A 19,454-nucleotide genomic window follows, 5' to 3' on the forward strand; every position below is an offset into this window, starting at 1 on the left:
TTTTTAAATCTTTTTGGCGTTTTATCCTAGACTTTATAAATATTAATGAATATGTACCTATATGTGACCCCAACATATTATTTACGTTGGTGATCTATACAATAAAACAATATACTGAATACGATGATAGTATTCGTAGTGATAGAACAGTTACACATTTCGTAGAACAGTAAATAAATATCCTAACTGTAATGAATTACGTAAGACTGTAACTACTTACCTATATTACATCATAAAGATGCGTGTGATTGATACAAATAAAAAAAAAAAAAAAAGAGAAGTTGATTTGGTGTTAAGTTGAGTGTAATCGCTATTGGTAGGTCACTATATAACCTACATTGCAGATTAATTAAATTTGAACTCAATGATTCATTGGAAACAAAATATTATTCTCAACTTATATTTATAAGGCCACTCTATATAAAACGTAATTATATTTCTGTTAATAATTTTTTTTTATTAGTTAAATAGTTTTATAGTAGAATTAACTTATTCTTTCGAAAAAAAGTCTCATATTATTTTATGTAGTATAGGAATTATTATAATATTATTTCATATAACATAAATAGTTATTAAATTAACTTTTAAGTTATGAGTCAATGCGGATTATCACTAAACAGGTTCATACTTTAAACATAACTTAAAAATAAATTCAATATTTCAACAATTTTTTTTTGCATTTAAAATGATAATAATATACGCGATGAAGTGTGGTTTAGTCAAATTCCCACGAATAGATTTATTGAATTACAAAAAGAAGTTAAAATATTTGCAATTTTATTTTTGTACCTTTTTAGACATTTTAATTTAATATTTTTTGTCAAAGTATAAGATTAAAATGTCTAAAAAAATTTACATTTTTATTTTTAATATTCTTAGTATTTTTATAAAAAGTAATATTAGGATTATGAATCTTGTATTATAATATTGTCAAACTTTAATATTGATATTGAAAAAGGTGTACAATCTTAAATACAAACTAGTTTACACATTTTTGTAATTTTGATAAATTCAACTTAATATGAATTAAATTTAAATGATTATTAAAAAATGTTGGTCATTTTTGCTGACAATTTGTTTTAACTTTAAGAAATAGTTGACGAAAATCAAATTATATAAACGCTTAATATATTATGTATGTACAGAGTGATTCAAAATTTATGTTTCAGCTTTTTTATCATATAAATATTCATATAATAGGTAAAAATGTTTTATATGAAAATTGCTTTTACTTAGAAATAATTAAAATGATTTATAATTTTTATACAATATTTTAGGGACTTTTGAGGGTAAATTTAAGAAATTTAAATGGGAATCTATACTTTTTTGTAATATTAATATGAAGAGTTTTTTCAGAGTATTCTGATACATAAAAATCATAATTCGGACGAATAGTTAATAAGTAATAGATATTAAAGGTTTGGGTGAGTAGAGTTTAGTAGTAGTCAGTAGATCAACATTATGTGCAGTATATCCGCGTACTAATTCGTTATTCTGCCCATATTAACTTTAAATACTTATAAAGTTATAAATTAATTTACCAAACGTCTGAATTTCTAATTTTATACATTGAAATATTTCAAAAAAAATTCTTCACATTAATATTGCAAAAATATATCGGCTCATGTCTGAATTTCTTAAGTTGACCTTCGATACCCTCCTAAAATATTGTCAAAAAATATTAATATTATTAATCATTTTAGATATTTTTAAATAAAAATAACTTTAGTAATCAAAAATGTTCTCTGTTATTAATATTTTATGTTTATATAATCATATGGATGTAACATAAATATTTTGAATCACCCTGTAAATTATATTAATATATATATATATATATATGTGTGTGTGAATTAAATGCAGGATGCAGTTGAGGCGATGGTTTTATTTTCTAAACGAGTTTAGATTTCAATGCTGCAGTTTGTACTGTTTGCGATATTTAAACATGCAATTTAATGCGTTCCTATTTCGGCGGAACAATTCAAACTTGTTTGCAATGTGGTGTACCTATGTATACGTATAGTTAAATATACAGCTAGAGGTGAAAGTTCGAGAAACCTGTCATTTTAAAAATCGTTTATATTTCGGCGAATTATACGTACTATTTTTAATATTTTAATAATATAATTACAAGTATGATTGCACATTATATCGTTTTTTTAAAATTCTTCAAATGTCCAAGATTCTTCCTCAGCATACAATGTTATACGTTATTCATATTATGGGAATTTTACTCGTATTTTATGATAAAACAATTGTCATGTGCACGTTACAATAAAAAAAAAATCATGGCTATGTAAATATTTTTTTTTTTATATAGTATTTTTCCTAAACGATATTATTATAAACATATATTACATCTAAATGTTTGTCAAAAATGTTTCCGTAAACGTGGATGTAGTCATTTTATTTTAATATATTTATGCAATAAAATATTGCAGGTACCTATATTTCTGTATGTTTATATATTATCTTCTAAGAATACGTGTTTAATATTATAAAAATAAGTACATAATATTATATCAGTCGGAAATTTCGAAGGTATTTTTTGGTTTGAAAACTTGAAATCATTCAATATAGAAAACTTAAACGAAAAAGCAGATGAAAATATTTAAATTTATACGACTTACTATATATTTTATTATTATGTTATGCAAATCAATTGTGTCAAATCTTTCTAACGGTGTGCTGCAACGGTTCATTGCGCTTCTAGTTGAATCTCTCCACTCTTTACCATACAATATATGTGACATAAATATAATATGTATGTACAATTCGCCAACCCTCTTGTTTACCTTTCCGTTGTTGAAAATTACACTTTTACAATTTTGATACACGTCAAGACAAGTGTGCACTCTTGTCGTCTATGGAAAAAAAAATAGAAACTATACGTTTATTATATTCATATATAATAATAATATATTGTTACTGCTTCACCAATAACGTGTAAATATATTACTCGTATCATATAGACAAAGCTTTCAAAATATAAATTAATTTGAGTACCTAACTATAAATTAAGTTTTATATTTTTAAAATATTAAATAATTTAAATTTTAGCTTATCTTAATGATAAACATGCACTATAGCCTTAAAAAAAAACAAGTATAACATATTGCACGCATATATTATAGAGATATGTAAATTTAATACAAAAATATTGATAAATTACAAAAATTGTTTATTTAAGTATAATAATAAAGCTTTTTCGAACCCGTGGTTCATCACTATTAGCTGCAGTTTGTCACTTGGCCACCTTCACATGGTGTAATGGTAAATGTATTTTATACATTTTTTTTTTTTCAAGGCAATCGTATTATAGTCTATACTACTATAGTAATATGATAAAGTAATGTTTAGAGATTTTCCAGAAAATGAATGCATATATTCTACAATTAATAATATAATAATTGCTGTAACAATTGTATTACGTGACATATTATATTATATAATATATAATCAGTATTACAAACACGATACGATTAATTTCTGAATAATAATATGTATAACATATTCGTGCACGTGCACTATTAACTGCTGTAAGGCATATTTTCAATACACATTATGTAAAAACAACAGTTTACTGTACATATTAGACATCAACACACTACGTCACTACAGACTACCACACTTCGTACGATTACGATACAGTTATCTACTGTGATATTTATCTACCCCTGTAACAGTAATATTATATAATATACAGTTCTTACTTTTTACCTCTCCTTAAGTATACCTTGTTATTATATTTAACTAATCAATCTCTGGCCACTCTTCAATTACAATAATAAATTTATTTTTACTTGAATACTGCAAAATCTTATAAGACCAAAAATCAGAACGACACATTAATATTTTTAAATGTTAATTAATATCCTTATATACTAAATTGCTAAACTACACCTATACTGTACCTATAATCTCTGTTTTAAATGTTTGTGTGGTAGACAATGATATTTCTCACATGTTATGGCAAAGTTTATAAATAATCTTATTACGATCACTTTTTTTATAAAACTTTTTTTTTTTTTTTATAAATGCGTGTATAGTCACAGAACATAGCGTATAGTCTAAATAAATTTAATGTATTAGTAGGTTGGACCACTAAGGTGGGGCTTAACTTCTCTTGAGCACCACTAACGCACTAGCCAAGGAGTAATGGAGATATATATCCCTAGCCCGGTGAAAGTAAAGTAATGTGCAAGATAGTTAAGGTTTTGATCTTATTGAAAAAAATTATTACGTTAGTAAAATCCAAAAACTATATCAAATTCAATTGCAATATCAACATTTTTATAAGATTCTCTAAAATTATCTGTCTCTTAACAGAAATTTTACATAACTATACAACGATACACTCAAAAAATTGAAACAATAACTTATAAGAATTGTTCTTAAATTATTATTGGTAAACTACAGTTTTCAAAACTTAAATACATTTTTAAACACGCTCAAATTTCTACTAACAGATAAATATTTTTGACAATTTTCATAAAAAAATTTAGAATTACACTATCAAGTTTAATTTAAACTAATAATAGTTGTTTCTGTTTTGTAATGTAATTATTAATTCCAAAAAAATCAAAAATTTAATGTAGCTTGGTTAATATTTATATTTAATTTTAATTTATTTTTTTGAAAAATTGTTTAAACGGATGTTGTGGGAATTTTAAAGCAATCCATATAATAGTATTTTTAGGTATAACTGTTGTTGCTTTAGTGGCATAGTTTCTTTATTAAGCTTCTCCCGATTCCCACCTGCTGTCAATTAATGTATAGATATCGGTTGAATTTTTTAAATCACTATTTTTAAAATTTTCACTAATACCACCCTACAAATTATATCTTATAAAGTTGCGAGTTCGTCTGTTAATTATATTTAGGTCACTAGATATTGTATATCTCCCTTAAACGACTCGTATTTCAAACCCATTATACTCGTATTTACGCTGCTTATATTATATGCATAGATAACATGTTTTGCTTTTTCCACACACTCTATTTTATTATAATCGCTGTTTACTAGTAGTAGTTTACGAGGAGTGCGGGATGTAGAGCATTACTACACTTACACACAAATCGATTTTAACCGTAATCGCGTATTATCAAAAAGTGAATAGCAATGGGTAATCGTCGTGCTGTGTAAATGAATGAACTGTAGGTATGCATCATCTGTATATAATATTATGTAGTATTAATAGTGCCGCGGGGTGCAAATTTAAAAGCAATAATCGTCGATGGATAACTAATAAAAACCCTGGGAAACTATCGAATGACTTGATCGCCGACATCGCTGCAGTGTATGTACATATAATGATATTAATGATATATCATGTATGCTATAATACACCAGCAGTAGTAGTCGTCACCACGGCGGTGAAATATACTATTAAAGCCGTTTTGATACAGCGCACGTTTATGCAATCAAATAAAACGGAAATGGAAACGGAAAAAAAACAAATTAAACGCAGTCTGCGCCGCCTTAAATATATCCGCGTATCTATAAACGAGAATATTAAAATAAAAATGCATCCTCCTCTTTTACTGGGATCGTATGCTCGTCTATCTATACGTTCTATTAAAAAATATACCTACCTAAAACGTATGGGAAAAGACACAAGGACACCGAAAATTCGTATCATTACTACACGACCGCGATAATACGATTAAATGTAATATCATACCGCGGTCGTCGCCTGGACCGGTTTTCGGAGTCACGTAGTATACATTATATTGTATTATAGTCCTCGTACGTCTAATGAAACTGTAAATTAAATATCATTTCATTTCGACTCGTTCCACCTATAGCATACAGGTAGGCACACACAGACATCCCCCGTCGTCGTCGCGTCATCGCGTTGCTTATGTACAGGTACACCCGCAGTGGTCGTCTTACGCTGGTCTGGTCGTAGTTGCGCTCCGTGGGCGTGGATCTACGATTCGATTTCCGTGTAGTAATCACAGTCGCTTCGCCTCCCTCAATTCGTGTCAGCCCGCCAATTATCGTAACCCCTAAGAAGCAAGAAGATCAGGTATTATACATATTATATATATATATGTACATACTTCCACAAGGGAAAACGATCTGGCGACGGTCGTCATCGCCGCCGCGCCACTGTATCATTACACACCCCCGAATAGAATGAAAACGTAAATTATATCAGGTACGATGTGAACGAATCTCCGTGTGACCGCTGTATATATATATATATATATTGACGACTATACTAATAATATACCTACTGACGACAAATTATGTGATAATTTTATTCGTGTCGAGCAGTGGCATTTATGCGGGAGTGCGACCGGGGTGGATCTCCCCCTTTTGACGGGGAGTTGGTATTTATTTAAACTTATATTACTTATAACGTCGTATCTATATGTTGTAGTCTGTATTATATGCTGTCAAATTGGCATTAAAGTAATATAAAAATTAATGTAGCAGACATTAAAAACATAATATGAGTATATAGAGATATGGGAGAGCTCATCATTGTGTCAAGACTCGAGAGTTAAATAAATTATTTATTTCTCCATCCCTCTTGGTTTATCTCTGCGTGTACCTATTCCCTTGGCGAAGAAACAACAGGATACCTACCTGTATTATGCTGTTACATTTATTCGTCACTTTTGTATTTTTGTGATAAAAAATAAATGAAAAAAATCGCGTGATTTGTTATTATTGTTATTATTATTATTATTCATAACAGCAGGAAAGCTTTTTAAACACGTTACATACCTATACCCACTGTAAATAAATCAGAAAACCATCACAACCGACAACACTGGCGGCGGTCATAGTCATCTGCAGACATATCCGCTGCAACTGGCGCTCTTCAAATTATATACCTTTGCTTACACTACACGTCTATAGGTATATATTGTCCGCATATACGCAGAGCCGTTATATCATATTCGTAACGCGTCCACGCCCTTATTATTATATATTTTATTTCATTCAATCCTCTTCATAGTAATATATTATTATTAAATAGTATTTCATTCACGAATAAAATATAATTCATTATTCCTTCATCCAGTACTCATTCTCCCCGTCAGCAGTCATTCACTCGTTTCTCCGTCACTATACTTATTTTACAATAACGCATTATCATTATCGAAATTTATATCGAAATAATTTCTTATGGGAACATCAACTAAAAATCTAAAGTGGCGAAACATAATAATATGATTAAGTGTTGACATGTTAAGCCACTACTATAAAATATCACACGATCTATAAGTAAGTATATTTTAATTTCGAAGATTTAAATAATAATATCGCAATCCATGCCGATACTCAAAAAACGTTTTTCGTAATGTTTTTCGAATTAATTATCCAACATTTAGGTGTTCGTGGTTTATTTTTTTTTTTATTTCATTTTTTTATATGTTTAATAGGTTACGTATTAGTTTGAGCTCAACCGTCAATAAGCCGAAATTAAATGCTGGAAAATATATCATTTGAAAAAGGTATAATAAGTAATACAACAATTATATATCGTAGTATAATGACTACAATACAATCGTTCTATAATACAACCCTTACATATATTATATATAAATAGGGTTTTTATTATTATCGCTGAGCTGAAGATGTATATAATATCCGTCGGACGCATAGCAACAGTATGACTGCGGCACAGATAAGTATACGGTGGGTGAATCGTGGCGCAGTTGTTTGGAAGGAATCGAATAGCGCTTTAACCAATTAAAAAAAAAAAATCGATGAAGTAGGTATACAGTGCATCCATTGACAATCGTCGTTATAATACTACTACAGTCTCCGAGGAGGGTATACACGGAAATTATTGTTATTTTGGAAACGCATACGTACAATATATATATATATAATATAATACTTATCTGCGGTCAATTGGTCTCAGTCTCACACAGCATGCATGCCGGCGATGAGCATTGTCTTTCTCTCCCCCGTTCCGACCGTGTAACAAATACACACGCGTATATAGTGTTTATATACGTGTATACGATATTATTAGCCTTTATAGGTACATATAAGTATATCGGCTTTTTTTTTTTTTTTTTAAATATCAATTGTTTCGTCCATAGAACCGTTAAAAAGTGTATCCAATACCCCGTCATTATAAACCTTGCTCGTTTTTTTTCGGCTCTTTCATTCACATGCGCCATCTGCCAAATCATTAATGCGCGCATGGGAAACTCGAAAACCGATCATTATAAAATTATTGTATACGCTTTATAAACGCGCGCGCGATGTATGTTATTTCACGTGTGATGGGTATTTCATTATTATTACACATTATTATTATATATAAATATACACAGATAGATACGCGCGGGCATCGCTGTATAGATAATGTTTCTCCTAGCCCGCGATGGCCGCTCTGCGACGTGCCTGTTGGTCAAAAACGTCTATTGAAAATCGTTATCGTCCGTACACAATTATCTATTCATATTCCATTACAATAATTATCGATATACCGTGCGCCACAATATTTTCATATCAATAATCCATTTCAGAGCTTTGATGCGATAAGCCTATAGATACAATACATAGGTTATTATATTGTATTGTGATTTTCAAATGACCAGATAAGCCCTACAATTATATTATGGTACGTGGTATATCTAAAACTATACTCTCAGCCTGCTTAGATGACGGCGAAGTTTTCCCCGAGGATTTAAGCTTTATTATTGCCCGTTAATAGGTATACTCATATTTTATAATATATCTAAAAAATATCGTTATACCCAAAACCAACGCCTATGAGTAGACTGCGTACATTTGCAGAACAAATAGCAATACATAACTATCAGCTGTCGAAATAAATCGAATTTAAAGACACGCCATTATACGCGATGAACTGCATTCCTATACACGATATTATTTTCATCCACACTATATAGCATACGGTAACGTGTACCGGCATGTACATAATATGTATGCATATAAGACATCTGCGTCGCTTCAGCTACAGGATTCGAACGCGCTTTCACCTCTGGCGAGTGTCTCCTTCCCCGAAAGAGTATATACGGTAATTAATATAAACAAAACGAAAAACCTAACTTTAAATCTTACGTAACCGTCTCCACATACATTACAATGTATTATGTATTATGTTTATAAATTGCTATGCGCCGTGTAACGCGTGCGCGTGAAATAAATAATAATTTATTGCTGGCACAACGATATGACTATTGCGACAGCAATAATAGCTGCGTTAAACGACGAGAATCTGTGGGCATCTATCGCGTGCGAGTGCGGATAAGCTATTTGCACAGTGCGCCGTTCGGTCATCGTGTGTCGGGTGTGTTTATAATGATAAGTATATTTATATTAAACGTCACGAGTTTGGAGTGAGATATTAGGTACTACGGCGGCTGGTGTGCTAGAAAAATAATAATATTGCACCATAGTATTCGATAAAAATATGGTGCCGAGAAAATTAACAGTGCGTTATATAATTTTTATAGACTAACTTCTGAAAATCATATCGTATTTCCACCACTAAAATAAACCTCACATTCCGTCGTCCTTATTATGTTATAACAATAAATAATACATATATATATATATATATATCCGCAAACGGGTTGGCCCAATGTATTTATGTATGACATTATAGTTTAGTAGCTTACTGTACTTAGTGTACTTATTTACAATTTTAGACGTGATGATAACGTATTTATTTATTATAATACAGCAAAATTGCATAAATCGAATTTTCAAAATAAACCGATAAATCATATTTTATGTGATTTTCTCGCAATCGGACGTTAGTATAATATTATTAATCAGCGTAACTGCGTCCATATAACAGACAGATATTTCTTTTGCTATTTAAGCCTTATTTATTTTAGTATATTCTGTGGTTCTTATAGTTTTATTATATTCTTTGGTCGTAATTTTTATAAAAACATAAAAAATAATTTTTTTATGTTAAACAATTCATGATAGTATACAATATTATCGTTGATAATTTTTTACCATGTACATAGGTAATATGGGATGTTGGCTACTCCACGGGAGTATATATAATTTTAGCATTGTGATTTCAGTGTATTTTTATTATTATTTATCATGATTCATATTATATAAATCGATGAGGGTCTGGTTCAATCGATATTGTTGTTTGTAAACTATGTTGATTAATGATATTTCTGCAGTGCCATAATAAAACGTTTATGTAATTAATCCGACAACCGGAATTATATAAAATATACGTATACATAGTATTACAGTGTAACACACAAACTGTTCACTGAGACTGAAAGCGATGACTTTCTGTCCAAGTCAAACAAAAGCACAACATATAGGAAATTTTGATGTATTCTACTTTTAACGTACCGATTGATCAACCGAAAAGAAACAATAATAATTCTAAAAATCAATTTTAATTTTTCATAAAATCTACTTCAAATTAATTTTTTTACATTTTTACTTTATCCTTATAAACCATAAAAAAGTAAAATAATTGTGAAAAAAATAATCTTATTATACACGATGACAAATTCTGTTTTAATAATTCTGATCACTTCGGTACGTTGGAAATAGAATGCATCTAAATACAAATGTAGTTACGCGTATTTTAGTTAAAAACAGGAAATCACTGCTTTTAATACACTTAAAAAACTGACGGGTATCGCTACTTATAATATTATATTATACAGTAAAATAATATAATGTTGTCTTCCGGTCACTCTGAGACTTTAGATAGAGAATTCCGAAATAAATGCCTTATGTCACTTTATACAATAAATAAAATATATTATTTAAATATTACCATAATGTTTGCTTCGGTCGACCGCGATTAATATACCGTTTTATAATTCGGGTTTGGATGGAGTTATAAAAAAAATCAAAAAAATATATTTAATTTCTATTGTTCTCCATGCCATTTAATGTTCATTTAATAAGTATGCAACGGCAATTTATTTTTTATTTTCGTTTAAACGTATTAAACCGTTTCCATAATATACCTAAAGCGATCTTTGTTCCGGCTGGCCGCGTAAATTCTTACTCCACTTAATTGGCCCTACAACAGTTTTTCAGGAATTAAAATGGAATATCTAATAAACATTTAATGAGCTCTACAGTTGCCGCCGTTAACAACAACAACAACAACAACAACAGAAACAACAATAATAATTATAATGATATAATAATATAGGTGATAAAATAATCATCATGCATTATTCATCAAGCATATATTCTATACGATGGAGTGATGGTGGTGGCAATGGTGGCGCAGTTTGTATAATATAATATTATTTAGTGATATTATATGCACTATAAGTTAATTATTGTTGTAACATGTTTTTTTTAATTTTGTAGGTATGTACAACATATCATTCCTTTTATTAATTTAAATAGGATACAATCAATTCATCTCCTACAACAGTGATGCGCGTCAAAAAAGTAAGTCGTGCTCTATAATATACTCTATGTAACGCCCTATTTATAAATACCGTCGTCGATTTACATTTTGCAGCGTGTCGTGCCGGACGAATATCGTAAAACCAAGACCCTGTCGAGATGACTGGGTCGCGTGCGTCGCGTTGTTAAAATAATATCTTTTCACGGGTGTGTGTGTGTGTGTGTGTGTGTGTAATGAATGAAGCGACGAAGAGCGAGGAGTGCGTTATAATGTCTCAAAAACGTACGATTACGTGGCATTTATTTTGTTTTTTTCCTATACTCAGCTTTACAAAACGAACTATATATTAGACGGGACGAGGACGGTATATAATAAAATATACAAAAAAAAAAAAAAATATATAATCGCATACCTATTTATTTCTATATTCCATCATATCATGTGTATGTATATATATATTACACAGTTAGGATCACTTTTCATTGATGGCAATTATTATTACCTACGATTCGTGCACCCGTATATATATAATATTATTATGTGTGTGTGTGTGTGTGTGTACTGAGCACTTATATATCTATCGTTCTGTGTAAACGCCCGAGGCTTTACAGAATAACCACTAGTGTGCGAGTATTAAAGTACCTAACTATATAGGTATACTACGTAGTATTATACGTGTATTACATATTTTACGATTTGCGCGCGCGAGCAGTGGTGAATGGGAAGTCCGCCGCTGGTGTGCGTGTATATTTTCGTACAGTGCAGTTCTCTATAATTTTGTCAATGAAACGCTACAGCGGGCGTACCTTTTTTTACCCCAATAATGTTAATGATAATAATAAAAACGTTTTAGTTCAAAACCGCATCTCGTGGCAATACGCATTTATATTTTGTTTTGCGGCCCATTAAACGACCTCTTACACACATCACCAGTAATCTCAGCAGCAGCACTGCTATAGAGACGGGCCAATTTTTTGTTGTTCTTATTTTTTTTTTTTTTTGGTTACTCGTGGTTGTACCTACCTGCTGTAGTACCGTATACATTGTAACATACACTCGACTTTTTACCCTTTTTGCTAGCCCCCACAGAACTACCCCCGTTAAATTTACCCCCGAGGGCCGTGGTCGTCAAACACCTTGCGCCTCGTGCGAATTATATTATACACTATAGCTATATCGGTACACATAGATATATGGTGTATAATATATATATATATATATATATTATACGACCCACCTACACGCTAAAGAAGTGTCTACCCAACATGCACCATCGATACGCGCCGCAAATACAATCATTACTATGCTCTGTATATCGTAATATATGTTAATAGTATCCGCTCTAAACATACTACATGTGGTATTACATACTATGATTTTTCGTCATGACGCATGATATTATATGACATAATATTTTCAAAGTTCGTGACTGTACTCGTGCATATATAAGTAGATATAATACCTATAATACATAAGTATATACGTATAATAAGCCAACGCAAACAACGTATACCCAACTCCCCGCAAAGGAATTTTTCGACAGTGTTTACTCAAATACTTTGATCGCCATTCGTGTATATTTGTTTGACAATTTTCAGGAATTTGTTCGAATCTATACAGAATTTGAGTAATATTGAAAACGCTTAAAAGAGACAAGCGACGACATATGTCTCCAACCTTATCTCATATTATTAACAAATATTATTAACATATTTTATTTTGATAGATACAAGTACTTTTTTTTGTATGATAAGTTACACAACCATCATATGTGTTGATTCGATGATAGCTATTAAAAAAGTTATTTATTTTCAACAAAATTGAATTAGTTTTTTTTTTCATATTAACTTAAAGCTTTTATAGATTTAAATATTCTAGTTGTAGGTAAACGGTTCTTATAACGTTGATTTTACCAACCCAAGTTAATTTTTTTTAAATTTAAAATACCTATATAAGTTGTCAATACTTCGCACACAGGTATATCCACTCCTGTCTCTTACAACAGCTTTCGAGAAATTATATTTTACTCGTCATGGTTATTTCATTCATAATTAAGTACATATTTATACGCATGATGATAAATACTTCCAAATACATCTGTACTTTATTAATTCGCATTTTTTATTAATAACAATTAATACTAATCATAATATTAGTAGTGTTACGTAACCTATGAGTTTTCGACAAATATATTCATGTTTTATTATTATTCGGTATTTATATACCTTATAATATACTTTTTCGTGATACTCGTCAATAACACTTTTTTACGCTTACACGTATATTAGAACTTATATTAACTATGTCTTTAGATAAAATCGTATACATTATTATGCTCATTATATATTATATATATATATGTGTGTGTGTGTGTGTGTGTAAGTAGTAAGTACCAGTTATTGCTTAATACCAAATACTAAACTATAACATTATGAACACGGAAAAAATCGAATTACCGGAAAATAGCATGAAAAGCTATAATATGTATGTAATGATAACTATAATAGTACCGTGAATTTTTTCTAAGAAACTTGAATATTACTCGTATACAAAATATAAATTAATATTATACACGCTACACTTATATTTTATCTAAAGCATTTCATATTTATAGACATTTATCAAAATGTTATATTTTAAATTTTTATATTATGTAATATAGCTATATAATTATTTATTTAAAAAAATCATTCGATATTCTATAATCCACTTGTGTAGATTCTAAGACGTCTAACCATCTAATCGCATCATAATATGCAATGTATTGTACATGTGATTGCGTTGTAAATAGATACACGCATTGTTACCTACTATTTTATATTATCTAATAATTTCAAATAAAAACTGGAGTATCAAGCAAAACATATTATAATACGACATTATAACAGTTATTTGTACAAAACATAATTTAGTGTGTGCACGTAATAATTCGAGAATTAAATAATAGATTACATATTAATTATTTATGCATTCGTGTTGTGTCAACTATTTTCGTGATCACATGTAACCGGCGCCACTCTTGTACCGATTTACCATGGTATACAACTGGTAGCTCATATATTTAATTATATACTTACCTAATTTATAACAAACAGTGACCACGTCAAAAATCAATACAAATATTTTTAAATTTATTATTTAGTTAATTTATGTAACTACAGATCTATTAAAACACTCTTGTACCTACATTACATATTATTTCTATACACAAAAATACTTTTAATTTAAGTAAATTACTTAGTTGTCGTATTTTGAATAAAATATTGAAGGTTTTAATTCTTCAAAACGCTGTAAACATAACGTATATTAAACGTTATGGTAAACGTTATAGGCTTATAGCTGTAATATTATATACAAACATTTTTATTATTTAATAAAATAATCACTATGACGTGCAGAACTGCAGATGTTTAGTATTCTATATTATGATTTCCGAATGAAATTAAAATTGTATAATAATATTTATCATATAATAATATACATAATTAATGATAAAATAATTGAGTTTAAAAATATAATTCTCAATAAAGTTAATATACATACATTTATGTAGTGAATAATGATTAATACGACAGTAAAAATTATTATAATTATATGTATGTATGACCTAAAACAAAAAATGCATACAAACATATTATAGGTTCAACTAATATCAAAATATCTGTGCCTTTAAAACAATATCAGCCATGACATTTTCAAAGATGTGATACATATTTGGTAACAATTGCATTATTCATAATTCATTCAAAATAGGTATGTTTTAAATTATTAATAAAAACTATATGATGTTTCATATCTTCGATTTTGCGTGAATTGTTACACAAGCTACCAACAACAATACATGAATACTTACGGAGTATAAGTATACAGGTATAATTATTGCAATGTCCTACACATTGTCTATATAATTTATGGCACGCTTGTACACGGTAAATCCAATAAAAAAATAATATATTTTGAAATATTCTTTTAAAACAAAAATTTAAAGAGTGACCAATAAGCTGTAATATATTTTTTTTTTAATGAGTGCTTATGGCTAAGAATTATAAAAATATAAAATTGTTTTAAACAATATTAAATACAACTTACAATATAACACACCAAAATAATTTTTTCAAATTTAATCTATAGACTGCAATATATGAACGTTTAAAAGCAAAAAATGTGTAAAAGTCATAATCATATACTATCCTTGTTTTTAATATTCATAACAAATAAAACATCAACGAGGTGGAAAAGATAGTTATTATACAGGTATGCATTATGCAATTTATATGATGCACAAAAAACAATACTGTAAGGTTCTAAATTATTATGATGGCTGTTATCACTTACCTATTATTATTATCATTATACAATGCGATAGACTGAGTGATGCATGCAGCCTATAGTTACAGTTAGTTCCAAGCACGGACAAGAGGAACATCTTCATAATAAATATTATTTTCATATTATACTTTATTGGTCTATTTGTTTATTTATGGAATATATATATATATATATACCTATTATAGGACTACACGAAAAAATAAAAGTAATATTTTTTGATAAAAATCATTATAAGCCGCTTCAGAAGAATATACAATCAGTAGATAGGTAGTAGGTACTTACTAGTACTTACTAGTCACGAAATCTAAAATAATTTCACTAATTTCAGTGTTGATATTGAAATATCCTTCTAAAGCCTGTTTTAATGAAAATTATTGGAATCATAATTCATATATTATATTATTGGACTGCTTTTGCTAAATATACCGAGGTTTTATTTTCCGAGTTTTCGTGAAATATCAACATCCATAGTTTGAATAATATGTAATCACACGAGTTATACCCGAAATAGTTATTAATTAAAATTAAAATTTTACTCCATAAGCTTAAATACGTCTATAAGATCCGTAAACAGCAGAATATTAGTAAATAGGTATACCTAACTAACTTACTTGTTATCACTTTATTATGTTAAATTATTCATTATTTTATATATTTTCTATAATAATAATGTTGTGGGTTTAGTTGTTTTGGCACTATGCGTCTCGTATACATTAAATATTTGTTGTTGTTTTTTTTTTTTTTTGCTTTTCAACCCGTATAATGATCATGCGTGAAAACTGTTAACGACTCACGTCACATAATAATAATAACAACAATAATAATGATAATATTTTGATAACGTCTTGAGGGGAAAGGGAAAACGCTACAATAAAAGTGACGTACATATTACGACGTTATAGCGTGTCGTATTGCGTTTTTAGACTTTTAAAAATACTTGTATTATATTATTTCGGTTCGCGTTTATATATATATATATATAAATGCATATAGCTGTTGTCCCTTTATGATGTATAAACATTCACACGCACACGCAAGCAAGTGCATACATACGCACATAATAATATATACACGTCGCAGCAGATGTTGTACTCAGTGCGGGAGTAATTAGCTCAGATTACGACCCGATAAAAATACGTGTCCGGTCAATTACCGGCGCAGGTTCATAATAAATTTCAGACTTGGCCGCGCACAATCATCATGCAAATTGAAAACGTTTTTTATAATTTTGTTTTTAATTTCATGTTATCGTTTCATTTCTTTCTTTGTTGAATCCGAATTCGCGTCTTGCTTATATTATACTATAGAGCAGGGGTGGCCAACATGACTATGTACGCGAGCCACATATATTAATGCAATTATATCAAGAGCCAAATTATATCTAATCTGTACTTTTATACCACAAAATTCATAACGATAGCTAACACCCGATAAACATATCAAATTACGAAATATGAAATTATAAAATAATAATAATAATAAAAACAGTTTTTTTTATGAATGTATGCAAAAAAAATTAAAATTTTAGTTTTTGTAAATAAGACCGCGAGCCGCATACGTCGATGAAGAGAGCCGCAATTTGGCCACCCCTGCTATACAGGTACGTTCTCCCGGGCTGTGGTCACTGCAGCAGTCCTCTTCTTTCGCTTTCCTGGAAGGTTCACACTACTGTCGATCGTTTACACAGTAGCAGCAGGCCGCAGTAACAGCAATAATAATAATAATAATAATAATAATAATAATAACAGTATAACGACGTTACAGTAATAATAATTACAAGACATAAATATATAATAACACGCGGAAACGAGTGTCGCCGCCGGCCTAAACGTCGGTAAAAAACAAAATTATTCAAATATAATACATGCATACGAAAACGCTCATTATTGCTCACACTCACACGCGCGCACACAGTCCTACTTACAACGGGCGCACGCGTGTTCCAAGCATTATATCTAATTTATGTTTTGGTATGTTTTTCTTCCCTTCGTATACACTAGAACACATCATTTAGTAAAACGATATTGGCCACGCGCGCTACGCCAACCCACAATCGTCGACACGATATCCTACCACGTAACAATATTATTGTAATTTTTCGATTTCGTTGCCGAAATTATATAAGTAATCTATATATATATAGCCGCACGGTATAATTATCTATCCGTGTTTGCAAGCAATTCCCGAGCTGAGTTAAGTGTTTTGATTTCATAAGTTTTTTAAATTCGAAATTTTATTGAATTATACTGTCGAATGCAATATTAACAGTCTATATTATTGATAATAATTATATAGCCTGTATAGGCTATGCGTAATATATTTATATATTATATGTGTATACCATTGTGTAAACTGTATTTTTGAGGTCTGCATGATAAATGTGAATTGGTCAGTTGTATTTAGCAATACAGTAAACAGTAAAGGCATATTTACTCATCATAATTGTATAATTATAAATCATTAGTGTTATTATTTTACTGTATAAACAATAGTATAAATTAGCCGGTTAATATTTTTATGGCTCGAATACATTCTGAACACTGCACAATAATACGCTCCGTGTGCATTACGCAAACATTTAAAAAAAAAAAATTTTTTTTTTTTGTTTCCACAGTTAAACGGTGAATATACGGCAATATCATTTGTGCGTTCTCTACGAATAGCAGTCAGCGCCGTTGCTGTAGGCTTGTGTTATTATACGTGTAAGTGGCGTACAATTATTATTTATTATTATATTATGATGGGCGATTCGCGTGTGGCGAAAGCAGTATGAGCCTGATGGTTTACGCGCGCGTTTCGCAACAGTTTTGTATTTTGTTTATTTTTATTGTTATTATATCACATTATATTCTATAGCATTATGGTATGTTTACCTGTAACGCGTTCGCCGCTCCGACGACGGACAACAGTTATCGAACCGAACGTACACGCGCGGATCGAAGCGATCAAAGAATCACTTCAATACTATTATTATAATATACTTAATGACAATAAGTGTACAGGTTATACGTTGTTACGTCGTGAATTCATATTGTTTATAGTACCTACCTACGTATTGCGCAACTAGTTCGTATACCTTACCCGAACGACTGAATAACACTATGATGAGCTGTTCTATAGTGTAACGAAACGGCGGCGGCAGCATCAGAACCAGTGAATATCATACATAGTATACTGCATAGGGTCTTGCCACGGAATATACGCGCGTGTCTATATATATATGCTCGTGGATCTATCGTGATTAGCTTTCGAAGAAGTCCGCTTTTTTTATTTTAACCCGCGGCGCACGCCGTTTTTTCCTGTGCTCTTTAATTTCACGTGATTAATACTTATGCACCCAATAACATACACGCACACGACTACAGACGTTATTATGATATTATTATGCATTGTGTGTATAGCTGGTAGTGTTTCACTACGCCGCACTCATCACGGCGATCGCTTACAGAGAAAAAACAATACGAAACGGGTGCCAAGGAAAAACAATACATCATCTTTTGTCCTAACGTCGACAATAAAGATAATATTATATTATAATATTTCGATACACATAGGTATGTTTTATGACGTAAATAACAGGCGCAGTGCGCACGAGTATATTGTGTACTATTTCTCTCCGTATCTATAACATATAGGCGTACATTATATACAGTTGATATTTCTTCCCCCCCCCCATGTCTATACGACATGTATTGTATACGCGGGTACCTATTAATTATAAATTTGTAATTTTTTTCTCTTATATAATAAAGAATGAAAAAATGG

The sequence above is a fragment of the Rhopalosiphum maidis genome, chromosome 1 (genome assembly GCF_003676215.2).
Source record: "Rhopalosiphum maidis isolate BTI-1 chromosome 1, ASM367621v3, whole genome shotgun sequence".
Taxonomy (NCBI): Eukaryota; Metazoa; Arthropoda; class Insecta; order Hemiptera; family Aphididae; genus Rhopalosiphum; species Rhopalosiphum maidis.